At 54.6% G+C, this 25,688-nt stretch overlaps 2 long non-coding RNA genes across 4 annotated transcripts; one reads left to right on the forward strand and one right to left on the reverse strand.

The window, feature by feature from the left end:
* Nucleotides 1-536: 536 nt before the first annotated feature.
* LOC123384288 lies at nt 537-6,525 on the reverse strand. Its single transcript, XR_006595119.1, has 2 exons — nt 6,155-6,525; nt 537-6,011 (listed from the first exon to the last, which is right to left on the reverse strand). It is a non-coding gene; the product is annotated as an uncharacterized LOC123384288 (long non-coding RNA).
* A 3,865-nt stretch (nt 6,526-10,390) lies between these two features.
* LOC109497958 lies at nt 10,391-15,813 on the forward strand. 3 transcript variants are annotated; one of them, XR_006595122.1, is made up of 6 exons: nt 10,391-12,461; nt 12,745-13,314; nt 13,664-13,764; nt 13,890-14,543; nt 15,092-15,163; nt 15,438-15,813. It is a non-coding gene; the product is annotated as an uncharacterized LOC109497958 (long non-coding RNA). The 3 variants fall into 3 exon arrangements; XR_006595121.1 differs by having other exon boundaries at nt 10,391-11,563; nt 12,298-12,461; nt 13,664-14,543; XR_006595120.1 differs by having other exon boundaries at nt 13,664-14,543.
* Nucleotides 15,814-25,688: the final 9,875 nt, after the last annotated feature.

Raw genomic sequence — 25,688 nt, forward strand, 5'->3', positions numbered from 1 at the left:
GGTTCTCGGGCCCCCCGGGTGGGGCCGCCCCGTTAGCGTGTGGGTGTCGCGCGTCCCGCCGGCTCCAGACTCTTCCCTTCCCGCCTCTCGGCTTCGGGGAGCCTGGGGACACTGGCTCACCTACTGCACACTGTGGCAGGGTGTCCCCCAGCCCCGCGTCCCGCTGGTGCCCCGTCTGCTGACGCCTCGCCAGATGACCCGGGGCCAGGCCCCGCCGACCCCTTCACCCCGGAGGCGCATCCCAGGGCCCGTTTCGCGGCTCATTCAAAAGGAAGGAGGACTTTTCCTCCCAACACAGCCCGGTGCCTGGACCATTCTGATTAAAGCCACCCAAACCCCAGCAAGCTCTGCGTTAGGCCCCCAACAGAGGTGGCCCACCAGGCCCGAGGGCACATCTGGTCACAGCGAATGAGGCTCGGACGGGGAGGGAGCAGAGCGGACCTGACTCCCATCATGCGGTGGAGGCCCGATCGACACCCACAAACGACGGGGATCCAGGCCCCCCTGAAGACAGCTGTTCTGTTCGGCGCAAATACATCTGAGAAGGGTTTAATTGAATGCTAACGGGGACGTTATTCCTGGAGCAGTTGTTAGCCCCAGGGGACTTCAGCGCCTGACCCTGCTCACACAGTCTCTGTGCACGGGCACGGGTCCCTTCCCTCCCGCCGTCCTGGCCGCTCCGGGTAGAGACCAGTGAGGCCAGCCCGGCCAGCCCTCAGCTCAAAGCAGGGGGGCGCAGGGCGTGAGTGGGGGAGTAGGGGCTTGCCGGGGTGGGGGGCAGTTTCAGGAGGGGGAGCATTAGCCATAGCCCTGCATGCCGAGGCCTTCCCGACGCCCCTGCCCGGCCTGTCCACGGGTCCCCGCAGGGCTCCATGGTGGCTCCCACCGGAGGCTCCCTCCTGCAGCTCTCCGTGCTCCCCGGGGCTTCGAGGTCCCGCGGTTCCTTGGAGATGCTCCATCATCCCTCCACGTGCCAGGAAAGACCCTCCTGGGACTGCAGACTCTGAAAGCCTGTCCTGGGTAAAACGTAGTGGTTGCACCGTCTGGGTGCTGGGGTTACAGGAGGCAGAATCCACGTTGGGTTCTGAGGTGAGGACCAGAGGAAGTGACCACAAGGATGTGGGGGCAGGTCAGCCTTGGGGTGTGGGCAGGAGGAGCGATGGGAGGCTTGCTGTCGGGGCAGATGGGTGGGGCTCGGGGTGAACTAAACCTTCCAGGGAGAACTGATGGGGCCTCACCCACGGAAGGCAGCAGGGCCACAGGGCCAGTGTCCATCCCGGGACCTGTCCCCGGTGTGATGCCCCTTCCCCGACCCTGTCTGGGACCTGCATGAGTACAGGTCAAAGCGGGTGGGAACCTCGGGGTCACCTCCTCACACTCCTCACGTCAGAGGGTGGCAGGCAGCACCGAGGCCCCACTGGCTGTGCTGTGACCTGGGCACGTAGCAGGAGCAGACGGCGGACTAGGGTCACAGGTCCCTGGACTCCAGACTCCTGGGTGGCCATTAATGCCTGGAATGCTCCGCCATGGTCCTCCGGAGGGGGAGGAGGGGGGCTCACACGCTGAACCAGCTTTAAAAAAAGTCATGTTGCCTGCTAAGGGGAGAAAAGAAAAGAACAGGCAAATAATTGCTATATTCCATCCTTACTGAGTGATTCAACGAACACAGATTCAAAACAAAGAAGCACGACATTTTTGTCGAAGTCTAGAAAAGCCTGAGGGGCTTTGGAAAAACTAATTGGGCCACCCTTTTCATAACTGTTTCACATCAGGCGACCCCAGCCCCCCGAGACGACAGCAAGTGGCACTTGTAGGCCCTTCCGGCACCGGAAATGTCCGGTGTGACTTTACAAGCCCCCAGCGCGGACGTACAGCTGTTTGTCCCCTGATCGATGCTGACTGAGCACCTACTGTGTCGGATCCTGGCGGAGGGGCCGGGGGTGGACGAGACTGAGACCGAGACCGGCAAGGAGCTCCTGTCCCCCCCGGGGGCCGGAGAAGAGGCAGGGAAACAGAGACTATCCGAGAGCGACCTGAGGGGAGTAAGCCGCGGGCACGACAGGGGGCTGTCACCTGAGGTCCGGGCTTCCCGGAGGAGGGGGCCCTGGAACGGAGACCCAGGAGAGGGGGGAGCTGCCCGGGCAGGGCCTGTGGGGAGAGGACTCCGGCAGAGGGAGCACGACCAGCAAGGGGCCCCCGGAAACTCTGTGTCGCTTCTGGGGAGCAGCAAACTCTCGGACGTCCCTCTTTCCCGGCTCCTGTCTCTGCGCCTTCGCGAGGGCGGCCCTGTGGCAGCCAGATTGGTGGCAGCTCGGCACGAGGGTTCCGCCGGATGATTGGTGTTTCTTGACCCTTCCCTTCAGCAGATGCAGGGGCGCAGCTTCTAGAATCCACCCTGTTTGTTTTCAAACACGTTCTTCCAAGGCCCGAAGGTTTGTCCGTCAGTGGAATTCGATTCACGGGTGCGTGCGTTCACTCACTCACTCGCGCATTCCACAAAGACTTAGGAAGTGTCGACGACGTGTCTGACGCTGTTCCGGGTGCTGGGAACAGAGCAGTGGAAAAACAGACGCACAGAGCTCCCTGCCCTTGTGGGCTGAGCGTCCTGATGTAGAAAGAGGAACGCTGCCATGAATGGAAGTCGGTAAGGGGAGTGGTCTGGCAGGTCTGGCCAATGCTTTGGTGACGAATAAAGCAGGGGAGGGAGCCAGGGAGTGTGCGGGATGTGGTGGGGGATGTTATTCTACAAGTGGGGTCCGGGAGATTTCCCTGAGAAAGTGACAGGCGAGGGAGCGGCCATGAGACTCTCTGGGGGAGGAGCTTTCCCAGCAGAGGTAATGGCCGCGCAAAGGCCCTGGGGTAGGCATGCACCCGGCATTTCCAGGCACAGCCAGGAGGGCGGTGGAGCCAGAGAGGAGGGAGAGAGGGGTAGGGGCCGAGGAGGCAGCAGTGAGCCGGGGGCTGGGTCGGGCACTCATTCCACTGCTGGCTCGGTTGAACTCGCTTCTTGAACACGACCCGGCCTCGGCCGTCCCACAGTCCCGTGGCTGCTGACGTGTCCAGTTTGGGCACCTGCGTGGCTGGGCGGCCCGGGGCCCGCTCTGCGCGGGTCTCTCATTTGTGGCGCTTCTCACGTTCGCTCCCTCCCGAGTCTGGCCCGTTTATGGGCCTCATTACACCCTGGCCTGGAGAACGAGGCTGGCAAATGGCTCATAACGCATCTTTTTAAAGGTTAATGGTCACTGGCGAGGGAAGAAAGGGCCACGGAGCACGGATGTTCTCTTTGATGGGGAGGATTTTCAATTAAGTGAAATGAGGGCCACGCCTCCTCACAGGTTCCTGGTCTGATTACCAAGCAGCCAAGGAGGCCTCGGGGTGTCTCGGAGGCCGGGCCGTCAGCCCCGTGTGAGCTCCAAGCGCGCTGTTACCTAAGCTGCTCCCACGCAAAGGAGAGCGGGTCGGGCGGTCCCAGCCCTGCCGGCTGCTCAGCCCAGGTGAGCCGTGTGCGAGGAGAGAGGGTTCCGGAGAGACCGCGCTCTGGCCAGTGACTGCTGGGACGGCAGGGTTGGGTCTGTTTTCGGATTCACTGGCCGCCCCGGCCACGGCAGGTGTGTAGGCGCGGGGTTGATCTCAAATACTGGGTCCCGCTTGGTCACCCCAGGGCGAGAAGGAAAATCGCCCCGAGCGTTTCGGGCCACACCTCGCCAAACTCAGGCAGTGTTTCCTGCTTAATTATTTCATTCCTTCAGTTATTCAGGGATGACTTACTGAGTACCCAGTATATTAGTTATCTTTTGCTGAGTAACAGATTATCATAAACTTAGCAGCTTAAACAATATTCATTATTCCACAGTTTCTGTGGGTCGGAAATCGGGGCCCAGCTTTTCTGGGTCCTCTGCTCAAGGTCTCTTGCAGGCTACAATCAAGGGGTCAGCTGGCATGGGGTCTCATCTGAAGGCTCAACAGGGGAATGATCCACTCCCAAGCTCACTCACATGGTTATTGACATGATTTGATTCCTTTGGGCTGCTTTGCTGAGGGCCTCAGTTCCTCGCTGGCTATTGGCTGAAGGGTGTCCTCAGATCCCTGCCACATGGGTTCCCCCCAACAAGGCAATGTGCTTCATCAAATCTAGCAAAGAGCAAGTCTTCCAGCAAGATGGGAGGCACTATCTTATATTACCTAATCATGAATCTGCATGCCATCAGTGTTGAGGTAGTCCACTGGTTAAAAGCAAGTTACTAAAGGGAAGATTATACAAGGTGGTGAATCCCAGAAGATGGGAATTTGGGGCGTCGTCTTAGAAGGTGCCTACCACAGTGGATCATGGGGGACGGCCTCTAAGATAAGTCCCAGTGATCCCTGTCTCCTGGCATTCATGCTCTTGTATGATGATACCTTCCCCCTGAGTGTGTGTGTGTGTGTGTGTGTGTGTGTACCTATGACTCAATTCTAAGCAATAAAATATGGCAAATCCAATGGGATCTCTCTTTCATGGTTCTGTGGCTCTTGTCTCACCAGTGGACTCTTTCCTGGCTTTGGTGAAGCAGGTTGTCATGTTGGAGAGACTCATGTGTCAGAGAGGGTGGCCTCTGGTCTACAGCCAGCTAGGAACTGAGACCCTCAGTCTAAGGCCTGGGGGGACCGTTTCCTGACAACAACTATGTGAGCTTGGTGGTGGGGCGGGGCATCAGACCCTTCCCCAGCCGAGCCTTCAGATGAGGCCCCTGCCCCAGTCAACAACTTGCGTACAGCCTGCAAGAGACCCTGGAAAAGAGAACCCAGCTGAGCCAGACCCATATTCCTACTCACATAAATGGTGAGATAATAAACTTGTGTTGTCCTTAGCTGCTAAGTGTGGTAATGTGTTACACAGCAGTAGAAAACTAACACACCCCCTTAATGCCAGTCACTGAGCTGGGCCTTCTGGAAAGGTTTCTCTTTGGAGAGCAGCTTCAGGGGTGTTCTGACATTGGCTCCACACAGGCAATGTCAGGTGAACACTTTTTATAACCCCGTTTCATGTTTGGGCAGAAAAACAGTGGTTAACAAAGCCTGGGAAAGCGTGAGGCATTTAAATGCACCTGCAGTTTTAAGCCTCTTGGAGCCCAGCTGAGAGACGCTGTGACAGGTGCAGGTGATGACTCACATGGGACTCGGTCTGTGGAGGGGACAATGGAGAGGAAGGGGCTTCAAGCTGGTCTTCAAGTTGGCGGTGGGTTGTCGAAAAGGGCATTAAGTGAACAAGAGAGGGAACGAGACGGGGCCAAAAGGATGCCAACCAGACACTGGGAAGCCCCAACTGTCAGCCTCCTGTGTCTCTCGTCCCTGCTGTGACCACCTGGGCCGGGCCACCTGCCTGTCGACTCCTGTAGTCTCCTCCATGGTGCCCCACCGTCTCCTCTTGTCCCTTGCTGGGGAATTCCTGATACTGTGTCCGGAGGGGTGTTCTAAACTTCCCAAGTCAAAAATTCTCCCCTTACACTGGGGCCGAAACTCGAATTCCTGACTGGGGGTGATGTGGCCCTCCACAGTGGGTCCTGCTGGCTCCTGTGGCCTCCTCTCTGACAACCGTCCCCTGACCTCTGCACCGGTCAGAGCAACCCCCTCTGTACTCTATCAGAGGCAGGTTGCCCTCCTGCCTGCGTCAGCCTGGACCGCCCCTCCCCTCTCGAGCTGGGTTTCCTCCTCCAGCACGATGTCTAACCGCTCAGACCAACTCACTTAACCCAGTGACACCTCTGTGACCACTCTGAGCTGCTTTATTCTCCTATTATTCTCCTTTCTTCTTCGGGACCATAGTGCTGCTTTACGTAGTTACTCACCTATCGACATCTTCCCCGGCAGAACGTGAAGCTCTTGGGGACAAGGCACCTGGTTCCCTGTGGCCCAGTGCCGAGGACACTGCCTGGCACAGCGTAGGCAGCAATCCGCGTTGGCCAGATGGTGAATTGTCTGGCTTCAGAACGTGTGGTCAAGGAGTTTATGGAATCTCCCGAGGACACTTATAACTAATAAAGAAAGAATCTCAATTTCTCCCAGAGAAACAGGCAGAATGCTGGCTGGCTCTGTCCCTTCCGGGTCTCCCTGCCCCACACCCAGCTGGCGTCGTTTGGGCTCACCCCCCAAATAAAACTTGACCATGAGACCTCACCTCGGGGTCTGCTTCTGGGGAAACCAAAACCAAGACAGAGGGCGGAGGGCTTGCTTCTGGTCTGTGTTACCTTCTGCGCGCGTGATGTGTGCACGTGTGTGTGCACGCATGCGTGATGGATGGATTTTCCCCACGTCGGGGGATCTGCAGGGCCGAGAAACGGGTGCACACCTGCGTCAAAGCTTTTCCACGGCCAGGCGGGGAGGCGGTGGTCCTCCCATCCTGCACCCCTCACGTGGGGCTGGGGGGCGCAGGGCAGAGGCTGCAAAGTAGAGGAGAGCGGGGAGGGGAGGGAGGGGCGGGGCAGGCAGGCGGGGGGAGGGGCAGAGGAAGGCGGAAAGGGAGGGCTGGCGAATGGGAGGGGGGAGAGAAAGGAGGAGGTGGGTGTCAGCGGAGCCGGGGGTCGGTGGCCGCCTGACACGGAAACTCGAGTGTCCCGTCAGTGACTCCTCGGAGCTTAAGGACCGCGACAGCGTGAAACGCGTCCACCAGATCTTTGGGGCCGGTTTCCACGTCCCACACTCGGGGCCTGGACACGTGAGTGTGCGGACTGACACACGCGCGCCCACGCTCCACGGCCGCACACGCTCGGGCACAGACACGGCAGGTCACGTGCCATTCACACGCCAGGTCGCAGAGCCCCTGTGACCCTGCTGATCGTTACGAGCTTGACAAGACGAGCTTGGGGGCGAGACAGCGTGAAGCAGGAGCCGGTAGTAACTGGAGTACCGTTGTTGGCCGCGTTCGAAGGGCTTAGCGGGTGTGCGTATTAATCCCAAAGATCCATGGCGTCTGGCGGATCCCGAAGCGTCTTGCCGGTGGCGGGGGTGGGGGTGGGGAGTTGGGGGGTGGGGGCGGGGGGCGGGAAGAAAGAAAACTCGCAGGTTGGAGTCCACCTCCTACACGCAGTCCCGGAGTCACTGCTGGACGGGGGCGAACGTCCGGGCACAAAACGTGGGAGAAGATCCGAACGCGGGCGCACACGGGGTCTCTCGGGACCGGTGGTGACCGGGCCCATGGAACACCCAGCTCCAGGAGGCGGGACTCCGGGCCCGGTGCTGCTCGCCTCTGGGGGTGGGGCCCGGGGAGCGGCGGGCTGGGGTGAAGGGGGAGGCAGGGAGAGCTGCAGACAAATGGCCGAATTTGTTCCTCCGTCCGTAGCAGGGTCTCGGACCCCAAGGCCCGGACGGGCCCGGCAAGTAGTAGAAGGAGTGAGGACCCCACCAGCCTCCGGCCGCCAGCCAGCACCTCCCGAGGGATTACCCCCGCCAGACACGGTCCAAGCAGGTGCGGATCCGGGCTCGGCCAATGCCCAGCCGAGCCGTGGGTCCTGTTACACTTTCTGTCCTTGCAGGGGGAGCGCCCAGGGAGGCCGAGGAGCTGGCCGGGGTCATACGCCGGCCAGGGGCACCTGGACGACGCAGCACAGGAGTCCGGGCGGCAGATCCTGGGCTCGTGCTGGGAGATGATGGGGGCAGTGGAGACGGCTCACGCTGGGAGCACAGGCCCGCCTAGAGGGGCGGCGGGATTTTGCCCACCGGTGGCTACGCGAGAGGGTGTGGGCCCAGGGTGCCCCATCTCCTGGGACCTCAGGAGAATCAATCCGAGTCTCAAGTGAAATCTCCAGGCTTTCACACGTTGACCCTGGAGTCCCATGTCTCAAAAAACACCAAGGGGACACACGGGCTGTGTCTGCCGGCTCCTTTGGGGCCAGTGTGACCTCTGACCCCAGGAGAGAAACAGTCATTCCAGAATGTCATGACCATCAAGAGTGGGCTGGGCGGCGTGGGGATCACAGGGACAGATGAGGTGAGGGCCTCTCCCCCCCCCTCCCAGGCTGCTTTAGCAGGTCACACGTTCAGGGGCAACCGCCCACCGAGCTAAAGCTGTGGGGGCCGCAGACTTCATTGGGGTGACCTCTCCGTCCCAGCCCAGTGGCCGAGGAGGGCGTCCTGGGTGGGGGTCGGACACAGGGGTGCGAGGATGTGACGGGACCTGGCCCTGTCCCGACAAGCTCACGGTCCCAGAGCGGACAGTGACCCCCGTCTTCCCAGGGTGGCCCTGGCTGCTGGAAGGTCCGTGGGTGCTGGGCCCGTGTTTCCACGTGGCCTGCACTGGCTGGAGACAGGGCTGGTCCGGTGGGCCAGGCCCCCTTCCCCCGCCCCTGCACGAGTCCCCTGACCCCAGGCCTGTAGCCCCTCCCCCGCGCAGAGCCGCAGCCCCTCTGGGCCAGGGCGGAGGCAGGTCGGGACCCTGTTCTGCCCCCTCGTGGGCTGAGCGGCCCCCCAGAGGCCGGATGGAGGCCCCACCATAACCCTCTCCGCACAATGAATGGCCGGCTGTCCCTGCAGGGTCGCTTGTAAAGGATGCCATGTGGCGGGCGCCGGATTTTGGCATCTGACGCACTCCCATTCGCTCCCTGGGAGCAAAGCGGTCGTCTTTTGTGACTCTGATGGCGAACAACTGGCCGCGGTCCTTCAATTAGCCGGGGACGTGCTGAGCGGTGGCCTCCTGCCGGGCTCGGTAAACGTGCACGAAATCGGCCTGCCCGCGCTGCGCCTCCCTGCCGCCCGCAAGGCTCCGCTGACACCGAGGAGCCCCGGCCCCGATCTGGCTCCCGAGTCTGAGAACAGCCTCCGGGAGAAAACGCCAACCGGCCAGGATTCCTGGCGGCCGCTCAATCCGGCAAATCATTTCTTGCAAATTACTTCTTAGGACTGAAATCTGGGCAGGACTCCGCAAGTTCTCGGGCGTCTATAATCTGCCGGTGTTTAGCCGCCTGGACACATCCGAGGGCAGGCTGTCATCTGTGGGTGGGGGATGCTTTGGAAACCGTGGCCGCCCTGATCGGCCAGGTGCCTTCTCTGCTCCTTCTCCTCCCTTTTGAAGAGGTAGTTATGGCCAGGGCGGGGGACCGGGCGGGGGCCGGGGCGGGGGCCGGGGCGGGGGCCTGGGTGGGGCGGCAAGCTCCCTGTGGCGCATTCCGGGAGACCCCGTGTCAGGCGGGACGGGAGCGAGTCAAGCGCCATTTCTGTTGGAAAGAACCCCCGGTGGGTCCCGGGCCCTCCCTGTCCCCGGGGCCACCTGTCTGAGGCTGTGCATGGGCACGGGGTGGGCAGGGGTACAGGACGTGGCTGGAGGTACGGGGTCACCAGGCGCGGGGCACGGGCAGGGGGCAGGGGGCAGGAGCGCGGATGGAGACCTCGGTGCTCACCCCAGCCGTGCAAATGAGAGAGCGGGAGAGGGGGAAGCCCTCGTGCCGGGCCGAGACCCGGAGTCCCCGGGCAGCCCGGCCGCGGACGGCGGAGACAGCAGGCCCCGAAGTGGGCGCAGGGAGCCCGCCGCACTGCATCCTGCTTGCCCAGACCCCCTGTCCGCGGAGACCCCCCCGGCAGGGGCCCCACACCCGTGAATATGCCGGCCCCTGGCGCTTTGTCTCCCTCGGGTCCCCGCAAGGACGGAGTGTCACGGCCCTGTCGGTGGCCCGTCGGTGTCTCCCGCTCGCCGCCCTCTGCCCGCGCCCTGCCCCAGGTGCTTGTCCTCCCTGCTCCTGGGGCTCGGCGTCTGCGCGGCCCTGACAGCCGGGGCTTGCTCCCCGGGCTGGTGTCTCCCTCCTGCAGAAAGCGCCCCGCAGCGCGGCGCCACCGGGCCCCGGGCAGAGCAGGGACGGGCCGACTCAGGGTGTTGGGCTCTGCTGCTTCCGGGCCTCCCATGGACCCTCCTCTCAGAGCCTCCCCTGGTGACTCCCTGTGTCTCCCTGTTGGAGCCCCCGGGTGACACCCCTCCCCTGCATACTTGTGGCTTCAGCCCCGGGCACCAAGGCCAGCACACCGCGCTCAGCCCTGCTGCCTCTGCCGAAACCCCCAGAACGACCCCTTGTCCTTCGCTTCCTGCGTCCTATGGAAATGCCCAACTTGTCCCCAGGGGAGGCCACGTGCCAGACCACACAGTGCACCAACCCCCCCACCCCCAACTCTGCCTACACCCCCACCCCTTCTATGTCCTTCTGCTGTCTCTTCTACAGTAAACACCCCCTCCGGCTCCCCTACTCGCCCAGTGCTTCGGGCTGACTCACTGATCGGCTCTCTTTTCGGAGCCAGAGCTCGCTGAGAGCCCAGGGAGGGGCGGGGCTGAGGGGCCCGAATGGCTGGCTGTGGGGTGAGGGCTACTGTGGGCAGGTGGGATGGGCAGATGGGGGGGCGGGTGGTTAGGCCTGTGGCGGGGGAGGGGAGAGCCGTTACACGGAGCAGGGGAGGGGCAGGCGGCAGGGGTAATTAATTTCTCCTGAAGGTTTATCACCCCGCCGTGTATTTCCTTGTCGCATGTAAAAATGTAGGCACGGGCTCAATTAAGACTGATGTCCCAGTGCCAACCATGCTTGTCTTTTAATCACGCCCTCTGCATATTGATTTTGACATCTTGGTTTAATCACAGGCCATTTCACTGCCGTCGTGGAATCCCTGTGCAATTCGCGGGGCTTCTCCAGTCTCCCGGAGTCTGGGGACGGGACCAAAGACAGCGCTCAGCTGGCAGCCCCCCCCCCCTCCATGGCTGGGTTTCTGCGCGGCAAGGGCGCGACGGTCCTGCTGCAGGGTGGCGGGGAAAGGCAGCAGCTGGAGGCCTGCCGGTCGGGGTGGGGGGGGGTGCTCGCGTAGGAGGTGTGGGCAGAGGACTCCAGCAGGACGGGAACACGCGCAATCACGAGAAGGGAAAGATTGACAAGACAGGAAGTTTCGCTGGCGGCTGTCCCTGGAGTCTGTGAGAGGGAGGGACCCTGGCCATGGCAAGGGCACAAGGCCCCCCGAAGTGCTGTGTAACCAGCAAAGGGGTTACACCTCCTCCTCAGCTGGGGGCCGTGGATAGGGGCGGTGGTGGCTCAGTGGCTCCTCTCTGGGCCCCTGCGATTACTCCCTCCACCACCTCTGAGGTCCTGCCTGCTAAACCTCACCAGCAGTGAGGATTTCCGACCATCCTCACCCCGGGTGGTGACAATCAGATGAATGACGACAATATCCTCGTCTACAGACGAGGAGACAGGCTTAGCCAGGTCAGGAAATTCGCTCAAGGTCATATACTGGTAAGTGGTAGGGTTGGGATTTGAAAGGGGCCTGGCCTCAGAGCCCTGACTCGTAACCACTGTGATAGTCCCCCTGGTTTTTCCTGCTCTTAGGGTCACTGGCCCCTTCTCAGATCCCCATAGTGATGACAGCTATAGTAATTCCCCACCCACCCCCATTTCCCCAGTGAGGACAGGCCCAGCATTTGCTGTCCCCAGTCTGAGAGCCAGTACTGGCTTTCCAGAAGACCATCTCGTGTCAAGACAGTATACAGACGTTTGCCAAGTCTGAGCGCTAATTTCCCCGCACATTCTGAGCAGGGGCAAGTTCATCATTAAAGATGCCCCCAGAGGTACGGTTTGAATGGGGGTTCGTTTAAAAGCGCCCGCTCTGACCTCTGCAGACTAGGCGTCCGGCCCCTCAGATTCCACTGAGTTCCAGGCGGGGCTGGGTGCAGGGTGAGGACTTACTCTTTCGATCCCCACAATTGTCTGTTATTACCGTCCGCAGTTCTGCATAGGGAAGTAGGCTCAGAGCCGTCATTTAAGTTAATTAGTAGGTGAGAGAGCTGAGGTTTGAACCCAGGGTCCGTGCTCTAAACCACTATTCTACACAGTCAAAACGACCCCCAGATGCAACTGCAGGGACATGTCTCCGTGGGTCCCACGGGGCCAGCTGGGAAGGGCGGGGTTGGCTGTAACTCAGATTCCACTCCGATGCCCTCTGTGCCTGGAGTGCCCTTCCTGGCCCCTCCTGCGATGTGCTCCTTCTTCCTCTTCGGGCTGAGGTCGGACGTCCCTTCCTCGTTCCGAGTCCCCATCCAAGCCCATCCGTCCCTCGGCACTTCAGCCTGGTTAAATGTCTTCCCAGCATGCTTCATGCTCCGGGTGTTGCTTTGATTTCTTGCTCACTGGGTGTCTCCCCCAGGGTGCCGGGTCTGTGGGGGTAGGACTGGGGTCGGGGCTGCACCCCGGAGCCTGGAACTGGGACCGGCACAGGGCGGGTGCTCAGGGGTGCCTGTTGTATGAACGCCACGCGTCGGAAGGAATCCCCAACATCGCCCTGTCCACCCTGCTCTCTCGACAGAGGAAATGAAGGCAGGCGGGGGCTGGCGGAGCTGTGGCCCTGACCACCAGGCTGCACTGCCACACGAGCTCATGCCTCGGATGCACGTGACACAGGTCGTTGACCTTCCGACAACAGAGAAGTCGTCTGTCCCGTCCCAGCTCAGCCTCCAGAACCCACGCCATGTGGGTGCCCTAAACCAACAGACCATGGGACACTGGGAGGAGGGGCCAGGGTGGAAATGACCCCCTCCCACGTACACACCTGTATGCGGGGGGACAGAACATAAATGCGGGGTGGGGTGGCTAATGCTTACCCATCCTCGGCCAGGACGGGGTTTCCATCCACCCTGTTTCATTTGGCTTTTCTGGAAGAAATCCTGACATTTCTCTTCTTCGTCTCCTCCTTCTCCTTCTTCTCTTTCCTCCTCCTCCTCCTCCTTTTTTTTTTGGCTCTTTTACTCCGAAGGGGGTGGGCATGGGCGGTGGTGGAATAATCACCTAGAAGATTTGCTTCCCTTCCGCATCCTGAGCTCGAACCAGGTGGCGCCCCGAGGAAGTGACAGTCAGTTACGCTAGAGAGAAGCGTGGGCAGTTTCAGCAGCGCGATTTTCTGGCAAGAGGGAGCGAGGCGAGTTTGTGCCCAAGGAGTCTTGGTGGGGGAGTCTCTTTCTAAAACCGAACTGACTTTGCTCATCCTGCCTGTTGCTTTCATTGCAGAGGTGCCTGGAGACGGCGGGACGTGGGGGGAGCCCCATCCCGGGGCGGCAGGTGCCGCAGGATCCTCTGGGTCGGGGTCTTGGGGGGGATGCCTGCGGGACCCAGGCCTGGAGCTCTGGCCTCTCAGCGGGCTGACCTCCAGAGAGGCTCTCGGCCTTGCCGAGTCTCCATTTTCCTCATCTCTGCAGCGAGAAGAAAGATCTTGTCCTGTCGCCTTCTGGGATTGTTGGGGGAATCATGTAACCTGGTGTCACATGTGTGGTTGCTGCTCTATGCCTGCAAGTTATCCCAAAATCTGCCGTGGAGTTTCCAATTTATGGTGAATTATTACAAAAGTAGCTCCTTGCTTACACCATAACCCTTTTCTGTACTTCTAAGCATTTTTGTCCATGAGCCACAGTATGGAATATATTTTGCACCTCAAGCCGATGTATATTCATATTCATATGATAAAATGTGATAAAATGTGAGATAAAATGTGCTCACTGCTTACTTTTGCTGTCTGATAATATTCCACTCCATTCTATTCCATCTTCAAATTACTGTCCATGAAGACATCAGATGTAGGTCCCACAACAGCCTGCCTGCCCACCTCCATGTTTAAAACGAACACATTGTCACAGGGTGCTCTCTCTCTCTCTCTCTCTCTCTCATGGCTGTTGCTGCAGTGGATGAATTTTCTGTGTTGACCGGACCACGAGCTCCCTGAATCCGGGCAGTGACTTTCCTTCTTCGTGTGGCCCGTACCAGGCACTGTGCCTGGAACAGAGTAAGTGTTCCAAGAATGCTTGCTGGCTGGATACCAGGAATCCTCTCCTTTTCCCACATTTGGTTATAACTGTCTAATTTGGGGGTGCTGAATACTCAGTAAATAGCACCCCCTTCTCTTTGCAGAAATGGTGAGGGTTCCACGGGATTCTCTGACAGGCTCAGGAGTAAGTGGCCTGGTGACCTGTGGAGGGCCTCTCCCAGCACTGGGACTGTGCCCCGGCTGACCCGCTCCCCTGCCTCCACTTTTCCCACTGGGTTTTAGAGGCCCTTTGGGTGTCAGATTTGCATGCAAACCCGGGTTCGTGGAAGCAAGTGGGGGCGTTTTGGGTTGTCACAGTTGCTAGGGAAAGGGCTGACCTACCGAGCTCGGCCGGGCAGGAGCCAGAGGTCCTGCATATCTTGCAACATCTCCGACGGTGCCACGCAATGAAAGTTACCCTGGACACGATGCCAGTGTGCCCGCTGTTGAAACAGCCCAGGTGAGGCTCAACGCTCAGAGTCTGAAGCAGGTTAGGTCATGGGAGGATTGGCTTCACTTCCTCACTCCCCCGCCCTTCCCTTCTTCCCAAATATCAGAGTCCGTAGGGTTCACACCCAGAAAAGCTGGCTCTGGGACGACTGGCGGGCACGGTTTAGAGAAGCGTCTGGCCCTGACGTGCCAGCCAGCATTGGTGCCAGGAGCAGCGAGTCCTGACAGATCCGAGCTCCTCGGATCCTTGGACGGAATGTGCTGAGGGCTCGAATTACCGTGAAGAGAGCAAGCCACACGCCTTTTGGGTAAATCCGCTGCAGTCACCCCTGGGCTCGCCTTTCTAATCACCGCCTGAACACAAGGAGCAGACCGCGCCCCATTGACACAGGCCCTGGGCTTCCTGGGGATGGTCCCCTGGGAAGGAGGGAGTCACGTTCTGAGTTACTGCCTGTCCAGGTTTGGGCTTTGAGGGCAGAGGGGCTGGCTCCTCCCCGAGTGTCCCCAGCGCAGACAGGGCTCCCCCACCCTTGCATCAAGCCAAAGCCTTGGCCTGTCCGGGACTCCTCGTTTAGCCTCTATTCAATTCATCCAAAAGTCTGAGGACCGACTGCCCCGGTTTGCCTGAAACCAAGGGGGTTCCCGGGATGTAGACTTTCAGCGGTGACCCCAAGATATCCCGGCCAGAGCAGGACAAGCTGGTCACCCTCTCCTGCGCAAAAGCCGCTGAGCTGGAGAGGGGCCGGAGGCAGAGATGATAGCCAGAGTAAAGAATTTCACTCTAGACAGGATGGGGAGACACCGCGGGGATTTACGTAGGGTCCAAATCTGACCTGCTGTGATGCATTTTCCTAAGCAACCCCTGGTGGCAGCGTGGTGAACCAGAGTGGAAAGCCGGAGACCGGTGAGGGAGCTGGTGCTCATCCGGGTGAGCAAGCCTGGTGGCTCGGACCAGAGCGGTTACAGTGGACGTTGTGGTGTGCCACCCGCCTCCCCTCCAGGAGCCCGGAGCTCGTTCCCCTGGTGGCCGGGAGTGCTGGCTGTGGACAGCTCGCTCCCCTATACGTCCCATGACTGGTTGACTTGGGTGTTCAGACCCTGCTCCCTGCCCTCAGCTGAGAACAGCATCGCAGGGCCGCCCCGCCCCAGGGATCCAGTGGGGTCTGCTTCATCCCTCTCTGCCTCCTTTTCTTCTTTGCCAGTGCTATTCTGGAGACTTCTCCAGCAACTCGTCTCCTGGCTACCCCCCATCTCAACCTCCAGCTCCTGGTAAACCTGACCTGGGACAGTGGTACAGTGAACGAGGGAAGAAAGAGTTGTGCGCGTGCGCTCCTGTAAGAGCGTGCATGTATGTATACACACATTTTATAAGGTAAAATTTGTATACGGTAAACGCACAAAATCTTAAATATACGGGGTGCTGAATGTTGAAATACGTATTTATCTTCATAACCCCCACTCAGATCAAAACATGTATTTCTGGGGCTCTGGGGAGGCTCAGTCAGTTGAGTGTCTGACTTCAGCTCAGGTCGTGAGCTCAGGGTTTGTGAATTTGAGCCCCGCGTCAGGATCTCTGCTGTCAGCACGGAGCCTGCTTTGGATCCTCTGCCCGCCCCCTTTGCTCTTCCCCCACTCTTGCTCCCTCTCTCAAAAATGAATGTTTAAACGACAACAACAAAAACATATACAGTAAAACCATGGTTTACGAGCATAATTCATTCTGGAAACGTGCTTGTAATCCAAAGCACTTGTATATCAAAGTGAATTTCAAGAACCATTGGCTCAGTTGTGATCATGTGACATTTGTCATCACGTATCAGTCATATTGCAAGACCACTTGTTCGTCAAGTTAAAACTTATTAGAAATGGTTTGCTCATCTTGTGGAACACGCACAGAACAAGTTACTCATTATCCAAGGTTTAACTGTATTTCCTTCACTCCTAGAAATTTCCTTGTGACCTTTTCCAGTTCATAATATCCCTCCAGGTAGCTACCGTCTGACTTCTACAATAATCTGATCAAAGATGAGTTTTTGTTTGCCCTTGAACTTCATATAAATGGAACCGTGAGTAGGCACATTTTGCCGAACATCACACTTTTGAGATTTTTCTTAATGTTTCTGGGTTTATCAGATCTTTTTTATTTCTGAGGAATGTGTGCTTCTTGTAAACAGTTTGTAGTTGGGTTTATTTTTTGTTGTTTTATTTATTTTAATCTTCCTTGACCATCTCTATCATATAAGTGAGGTATTTAGTTGTCTCATCTTTGTTCTGTCCGGCCTCCTTGTCTGCCTTCCTTTGATTAATCAAGTGTCTTTATTACTCCGTTGTGTTTCCTGTATAGTCTTCACACCTAACCCTTTCAGTTAATATTTTTGAGGTTGCTCCAGAAACTGTAGGTATACATTCTTAATTTATTGCAATTACTTTTAACTTGGTTCCATAGTCATTCATGCAGCAAATAAAAGCTTTACAGCAGTATAATTCCACCTGCTGCTCTAGTCTGTCCTGTTATAAACCCTGCAATACCTCACATTCTGGTTATTTGAAGTCAATATTTAATTTATTTTAAGTAGTATTTTATATTCACCCATGTATTTCTCCCCCTGTGGCTCTTTATTCCTCTCAGTAGCTCTGGGATCATTTCACCTCAGCCCGAAGAACGTCCTTTATTACGATTCCTTGCCAAGTAGTTCTCTCTGTGGGTAACAAATTCTCTCAGCTTTTGTTTGTTTGCAAATATCTTTATTTCATATTCACTTTCGAGGACTACAGTTTGCTGGGCGTAGAAATCTAAATTGGCTTTTGTTTTTGTTTTTGTTTTTTTGCTGTTGTTTTTAACCAGCACTTCAAAAATATCCTTTGCCCTATGACAGCTTCCGCTGTTTGTGAGAGAAGTCAGCCATCTTGATTGTTCTCCTGAATATCACGTGTTCTCTTTAACATTTGATTTTTAGAAGGTTGGCTACGATACACCTAAATAGGATTTTCTCTGTATTTGTCCTACCTTGTGTTCACCGAGCTTCTCGTATCTGCAGTTTCCTGTCTTTAATCACTTCTGTGCAACTTTCCACCATCATAACGGCGAGTATTGTTTCTTCACTATTGCCTCTTTTCTTGCCTTCCGAATCTTCAACCACACATATATTGGACTGTTTGATGTTGTCCTACATGTGTCGTAGGTACTCTCTTTCTCTCTTTTTTTTTTAGAAAATTATAGAATTTTTTTTTTCTTTCTCTACTTCAGTTTGGATAATTTCATTATTTATTTATTTATTTATTTATCTATTTATTTATTTATTTATTTTTTAATTTACATCCACGTTAGTTAACATCTAGTACAATAATGATTTCAGGAGTGGATTCCAGTGATTCATCCCCTAGGTATAACACCCAGTGCTCATCCCAACAAGTGTCTTCCTTATGATACTTACCCATCTAGCCCATCCCCCACCCAACACCCAGCCAGTGACCCTCAGTTTGTTCTCTGTATTTGAGTGTCTTCTGTTTTGTCCCCCCTCCCTGTTTTTATGTTATTTTTGCTTTTCTTCCCTTATGTTCACCTGTTTTGTATCTTACATAGTTTGGATAATTTCTATCAACCCAACTCTAAGTTCACTGAGTTTGCTCCTATCTCCAACCTGCTATTACACACTCATCAAAGAAACTCCGATCGCTAGGATTGAATTTCTTAGTTCTAAAGGGTACTTTTGGCTCTATTTTAGGGTCTTCGATTTCTTTGTTGAAATTCTCCATCATTGTATGCATTCTGTCTATCTTTTCCTCTAAATTCCTTAAAATAGTGCCCTTGACAAAAAGAAAAAAAAAATGGTACCCATGACAATGCTGTGGTGAAGAGCTCAGATTTTGTTGCTGACCGCCTAAGTTCAAATGCCACTCTGGCATTTATTAGGTGAGTGATTTAGGGAAAGTGAATTCTCTGATCCTGTTTCCCCATCACTCAGATCCAGATCATAATAATCCCTACCCGATAGGTTTCTTGTGGAGGTTAAATGAGTCGTGGTTAATAAGTAATTGATAAAACAAGGCACCGCACATATTAATATTCAATAGCTGTTAGCTGCTATTATTACATTATTACTATTTGATTATCCTTACTAACATTTTTTTATTGAGATCACCCAGAGATTTATACGCATCACTAAAATTTCTGAATTCAAGAAAAGCGCCCACACTTTCTTGATTTCCAACATTGACGGAGGAATTTATTGTTGCTTAGACTCGTACTTCCTATTCTTCTCGTGTGTGTTGACATTGAACATCTAGGTTACTCATTGGTATTGTCCCCGGGGCCCAGAATGGGCCCCAGTCTTCTTCCAGATTTCCCTGATGGAGCCAGTTCGTCCATCTCTCCCTTTAGAATAAAAGCAGGTGTCCTGTGCCGTGTGTTCAGAATCACCAATGTCATCGTTTGCTCAGCGCCTCAAACCCTGGTCCTCTTGGAGGTGTTTCAAAAGCAAATATTTCTTGAGTGCCTGCTATGGGCCAGGGAATGCTCTATGGGTGGAGACACAACTGTGAACACAACAGAGTTTCTGCTTCACGAAGCCCGCCTGCCCTCCGCCCACCACCCAGTCTGACTATTCTCCCCTCCTGGGTGACCGTGTGCTCCGCAGGTGCAGAGCAAGTGCTTGCTAAGGGAACTGACGTACTAACAAAGTACAAGCTTTTAGGGGAGCAATGGCCTAAGATCCTCAAGGGAGATAAAACTGAAGCCCACGTCCTCATCCAAGAAGGATAAATTAGGCACTCACTTGGCACTTACAATGGCACTGGTGTAATACAGGGGTTGTCTCCTGGGCACAGGAGACAATGGCAGTGCCTGCCGACGTTTTTTAGTAGTTGTAACAGCTACAGGTGGGGGAAGCTACCCGCATCCGGTGGATAGAATTCAGGGATGCTGACATACATCTTCCAATGCTCAGGACGACCCCCCACAACAGAGAATTGTCTGGCACAAAGGTCAATAGTGCTGAGGTTGAGAAACTCTGGGGGCTGACCCCCTCAGGGAGTTCATCATTTCACTAGAGATGAAATGCATACAAAAAAAAAAAAAAAGGAACAACCCAAGTGCAAGGCAACACAGCCCCAAAGAAAAAGAAAGGACGCCACTCTCCATTAAGGAAGTAATGAATTCATTCAACAAATATTTGTTGAGTGCCTATTTTACACCAGCCACTAGGCTCGGTTCCGAGCAAACAGCAGTGAACAAGACAGACAAGTTTCATCCCAGGAGTCAACTCAGACTCCCCCCCTCTATGTCCCAAAGGACCCTCCCCTGTGTCTTGCAACTCATTCTAGAACAGAGGAGTGTTTCTCAGGTCTGCAAAACCCAGAGAAGAAAATTCATTTTATGATCTGAAGGGAGATGAAAAGCATATTTTAACAGCGCATTTCAAATGCATTCCGTGCCCGTCACAGAAGCATCCAAGTACCTACATCATTTAGAAAGCTGCAGGAGAGCGAATAATGAGTGCGGAATATGCGAACGATTCATTTCGCTTTTCAAAATATGCAACCCAGCCAGAGAAAGCTTTGCAAAAGATCTAAAGACAAAATAAAGTCTCTGCTATTTGTAGTCACGAAATTAAAGAGATGATTAAGAAAAGCCGAGAGTTTTAATTTTTAAAAGGTGGCAAAAAAAAAAAAATAAATGCCATAAAAGGGTGTCTGAGGGTTACGGAAACTGTTAGGAAAACGAGAATTCTGTGCTCTGAGCTGTTCACAGCTCTGTCCCCGGGGTGTGAAATTAGCGACGGAGGCAGATTTCACAGGCACTTCGGGAGCGTGGCGGTGTGGCTGCGGATTTGCGACAGGGGCCTCCCCGCCAAGTCCTGCCCACTGGCAAACTGCTGTCTCTATTCATGCAAAGCACAGAGAATCCTGAGTGTCTGGAGCGGTTTGCATTTATATTGAACACAGACTCTCCTTCCGTGGGAGTGAGTCTAGCCCTTGGGTGGAGCGCCCCGGAAGGAAGCGTCGCGAGACGACGTTCTCACCAAAACCCTATTTTCTCCTTCAAAAAAATCCATATGAATTACATTGGGAATTATATTGGGAAATCTGTAGGAAATAGGAATACGGTTAAAGTGTTCAATATTAAAACCTTTTAAAGGAATTTTCATGGTCTGGGTCTCGGGACTAAAATGAACGACGACGTTCTCTGTGTCCCCATGCCATCACCCACCCGGGAGTAGAGCTTAGCGGGAAGTCTACCCAATAATCAACCCTGGGAGCTGGTGAATGTGGGGAGGTGAGCTGCAGAGCTTTCCTTCTGTCTCTCCGTGTATCTCTTGCACACTCACGCTGTATGTAACAACCACAATCAAATTGCAAGCGTCATTACGGCTTTTACCTTTCCACGCTTTTATTACCGATTGTGGTCAGCTGGACTGACTTGAAAAGGTCCCAGAAAAGAGAGGTAATTGTAAGTAAGTAGCTGCCTAGAAAGCCCGAGAAAGCTCTGGTCTCAGGTAAAAATCATCTTTTTCGGTTTATGGTCTTAAGAAGCACTTGCAATCATTTAAATTGATTCTTTGTTCACAGCCTTGTATTTTCAGAATTCAGCCCATTCTCGACCCTGAAAGAATCGCCTCTTTGTAGCCCCCTCCCTTACACGACATTCACGGGGACGGACATCAGCACCTTGCAAACGTGGCCCTGGGCGTTCTTGTTATAAGTAGAGATTAAGAAAGAGACCAGTGATGGGCACCTGCGTGGCTCAGTCGGTTAAGCGTCTGACTCTTGGTTCCGGCTCAGGTCATGATCTCACGGTTTCTTGAGTTTGAGCCCCATGTAAGGGTCTGTACTGACCGTGCAGAGCCTGCTTGGGATTCTCTCCCCCCCCCTCTTTCTGCCTCTCCCCTGCTCACACTGTCTTTATCTCTCTCAAAATAAATAAACTTAAAATAAAAAAAAAATTAAGAGACCAACGATGAGCATCACAACGGCAAAACAACGAAGAAACCAGCTCCCAGCGCCTCATCATACACTGCAAACACTTCCAATATGAACGAAGATGATTTTGCCCCAATTTCATACAGGCTCACCGGCTGCACCACGTGTTGGCTGGTACAACTGGAGGGGGAGAGGCAGTGGGGGCCGCAGGAAGTCTTCGCTCAGCAACTTGAAGGTGCCCTCAAGGATTCAGGTCTTTCCATCTCTGCCCTGCTCCTCACAGTCTAGGCTTTGTCTCTGTCCCGTCTGACCTCTTTGTTCTCCGCCAGCAGGAGGAAAACACGGCCACTTCTGGACGTTCTCCCGGAAGAGCAAGGCATTGCTCCTAAACCCCCAACAATTGCCTCCTAGAAGGTCCTTGGCCTCAGTTGGGTCACCTGTCCGTGCGGGACCCCATCACAGACGGGGTTTGAGCAGCTCTGGAGGCAGAGTGGGGTCGGCCTCCTTGAGGCCCGCGGGATGCAGAAGGGACCAGGATATCCCCGAACAAGCCAAGGGCCTCTTGGTTACAATAGAGGTGGGGGAGGCCGGTCAGGCCATCAGCAGTGCCCTATGCAACAGTGGCAAAGGTGTGCAGGCCGGCCTGGGTGGCAGTCTGGGCACCTTGCACGGGTGTGCTGGGCGGAGCTGGTTGCAATTCCAGAGGGATTTCGCATAGTGTCGAGGGGTCTTTCCTCCTCCAAACTCAACGGATGCTGCAAGGAATAAAAGCCACATAAACATTCCCGTGGACGTCCACGGGCTGGAAGGAATCAGGGTGGTGTTCTCAGGAGTGATCTTTCTTTCCCTCTCCGGCCATAGAGGCTCAACGCGTTTCAGGGGAGGCTGCTGTGCTCTGTCTCCACGTACTCGGCCTCTCGTCCGGGCTAGCCTGTCTGCCTGGGCTTTACGCTGCAGACCCACCACACGTTGGTCCTTCCGTCCAGATCCGTCCATTTCCTTCCACACACAGGCCACCACAGCCTGGATTCCATCTTGCTCTCATGATAAAAAAAGAAAGAAAGAAACGCAACATCCGTTGGGACAAACTGGGGTGATTGCACTGGCCCCCGCTCACCTCCGTATATCGAAGAGAGGCCAACAAAGCCCTTTGGGTCTTTAGGCGCAGACCGGTTTCTTATTTCATTTTGTAGGCATCGCCGTGTCTTTGACATCTCTTATGATTTATGGGAAACAGACTTCAAATTAAAGTATCAGTAGCATTACATTCTGTTGCGAGTGACCCAGGCCCAAGATAAGAGAAGCTTACGCACAATATAAATGTATTTTTGTCTCGTGGAACAGGTTGGGGGTGGGCAGGCCAGAGGCTGCATGTGAGGGCTGTGCTCTACTGAGCTCTTAAGAAACCAAATTTCTGGGGCGCCTGGGTGGCGCAGTCGGTTAAGCGTCTGACTTCAGCCAGGTCACGATCTCACGGTCTGTGAGTTCGAGCCCCGCGTCAGGCTCTGGGCTGATGGCTCGGAGCCTGGAGCCTGTTTCCGATTCTGTGTCTCCCTCTCTCTCTGCCCCTCCTCCGTTCATGCTCTGTCTCTCTCTGTCCCAAAATAAATAAAAAACATTGAAAAAAAATTAAAAAAAAAAAAAAGAAACCAAATTTCTTCATTTTTGTTCCTCTGCCATGAGTGGCTTTCACTCCCTGGGCTACCTCATGGTCTAAGATGGTATCTCCAGTGCCAGCCATTACACCCACTGTCCAGCCAGCAGGAAAGAGGAAGAGGTGAGGACACCCACCAGGTTTCTTCTAAGGAAGGTTCTATTTAACCTCCTTCAGTTACAAACCACACCTGGCTGCACGTTTTTTTCTGATGGGTTCACTATTTTACAAATCAATGTATGAATACCCTGTAATAATGATAATTTTGTTACTAATAGTTAATACTTAACTAGTGATTACTATGTACCAGGGACACCCATAAGTGCTCAACATATTTAATTCTCATAATCACCCAATTGTGGTGCATGAATAACGTCCCCCTGACGACGTCCACGTTCTACTCCCCAGAACCCATGAATGTGCGAGCTCACGTGGTGAAAGAAACTTTGCAGCTATGACCAAGCAAAGGATCTTGAGATGGGGAGAAAAGCCCGGATTCTCCAGGTGGGCCCAGTGTCATCATGAGAGTCCTTATAAGAGGGAGGCAGGAGGTCAAGGAAAAGAGAAGATTCCATGCTGCTTGCTTTTGAGATGGACGAAGGGCCTTGAGCCAAGAACGCAGTTATTCTCTAGAAGCTGGAAAAGGTATGGGGCGCCTGGGTGGCTCAGTCAGTTGAGCGTCCGACTTCGGCTCAGGTCATGATCTCGCGGTTTGTGAGTTCGAGCCCCGCGTCGGGCTCTGGGCTGACAGTTCAGAGCCTGGAGCCTGCTTCGGATTCTGTGTCTCCCTCTCCTTCTGCCCCTCCCCCATTCACACTCTGTGTGTGTGTGTGTGTGTGTGTGTGTGTGTGTGTCTCTCTCTCTCTCTCTCTCAAAAATAAATAAACATTAAAAAAAAGTTTAGAAGCTGGAAAAGGTAGAGAAACAGATTCTCCCTGAGAGTTCCTAGAAGGAACGCAGTACTGTGGGCTGATTTTAGACTTCTGACCTTCAGCACTGTAAGATAATAAATGTGTGCTGTTTTAAGCCTCTAGGTTTGTGGCAATCTGCTATAACAGCCCTAGGAAACTGAGACCCTTGTCCTGTAGATACGATTGCTATCTCCATTCACAAAGGAGGATACAGAAGCACAGAGAGGTTGAATAACTTGCCCAGGGTCACGCAGCTTACTGAGAGGAAAGTCTAAGTTTGAACCCACACAGTCCCACTCTGGAGGCTACCCTAATAACCACCACCCACATGTAGAATACATATGCCGTCTGGGCTTGGCTTGGCTTCACAGTTTGGGGTGTACGATTTTTTTGGTGTCGATTTTTCCAGCCTTGTAATGATTTTATTTCATGTTTTGGAAATTTTCAAACATCCTTGACAGTAAAAAGAGTGATGTAATGGACTTCCATCTACCCATCGCTTCCCCTCAACACCGATGGCCAAACTTGTTTCCTCTATGAGCACCTTGTCTTGAGGAACCTGGAAGGAGGGGTCAGGCCGGAAGAAGCAGGAGCCCTGAGAGCTGGACACAGTCCTGGGTGGGCTCAGCCTCTGGCAGTGAGGGGTCCTGCACCCAGGAAGAGCCCGGTAGGTTGTCTGGGGGGACGTGAGGCCATTGGGCAGGACCCCCCAGCCCCAGGAGAGGGTCAGTGGTAGGAGGGATCTGGGATGGCCCTGGTACAGTTTCATTGCTGTGCAGGGACACGGACAGACACCTCCTTATGCTTATCTTACTTCTGGGTAGTGAAGTCTGCATCTTTATTTAAATGAACCTCACTTTTTTGGCTCTTACGCCAGGAAAGTCACACCCCCAGGGGGGACACACTTCTTCGGCATTTCTGTGAAAGGGAATCACATCCTGTGTAATTCTAATCTTCTCCGCCACGGTTGTTTCTTTGGTGTCGTGGGGGTAGTGTTAAGCCTCGAAAGGAAACAGAAGGAGAAAATCCGAGGAGACCACCCCCCAAGTCTGAAATCCTGTTAAACCTTCAGACAAAACCAAACCCACCAGGGCTTGACGACAGGAGCTCACGGGCAGGGCGGAGCGCGGCCGGCCGTCGCGCTGCGATTCTGCGGTTCCTTTGTGAAACCCGGGGTCCCCTCCATCCAGACGGCGGCGGACAGGGAGGGTTTCCCATTTCCCGGGTCTCCTGGTTGTTGGGCTACGTGGAACGGAAGGGACCACTCTCTGATCTTTGGATTTTGTTCTTTTTTTTAACGTTCCTTACATAATGAAATTTATTCTTTTCAAAATAGCCTCGGTCCTTTTAAAAACAAGGGGCAGAAATGATGACCTAAGGTCTGCAGTAGGGCTAGACACGGGGCTTGGAGACTGTTTTCTGCTGTTTAAAGTGAACATTCTGACAAATTAGGGGCCATGAGGCGGTGGAGGAGGGGAGGAGATCGGCGTCCTAAAACCTTTCAATTGTAATCAATGCAGGACACATACCTAGCTTCCGTCTGAAGCACTTTTCCACAGGGCATTGCAATATCCAGAGTGCAACTGTTGTGAAAGTCTCAAAAATAACCCAAAGATACAAAGACCCCAAAGCCGGAGACAGCCCAAATGTCCTCCAGCAGGTGAATGAATGAACAAGGCGTACAATGGAACACCACCAGCTCTAAAGGAAGGAACTATTGATCCATTCAACAAATGGAATACACCTCAAAGACATTATGCTGGTGACAGAGCCAGTCCCCAAATGTTACATATTTTGTGATGGTCCCATCCATCATTCTCAGAAAGTCAAAACCATGGTGAGAGAAAGCACTGAGGGAATTACTGAAGAGATAGTGACCAAGCCTCTTCCTCTTCCCTGCCCTTGACTCTCCCCGCTCCCACCCGGTCTGTCCATGTGGAGACAGCTCCCCTCTGACCCAGAGTCCCCAG

Source organism: Felis catus, chromosome A3, assembly GCF_018350175.1.
Source record: "Felis catus isolate Fca126 chromosome A3, F.catus_Fca126_mat1.0, whole genome shotgun sequence".
Classification (NCBI taxonomy): Eukaryota; Metazoa; Chordata; class Mammalia; order Carnivora; family Felidae; genus Felis; species Felis catus.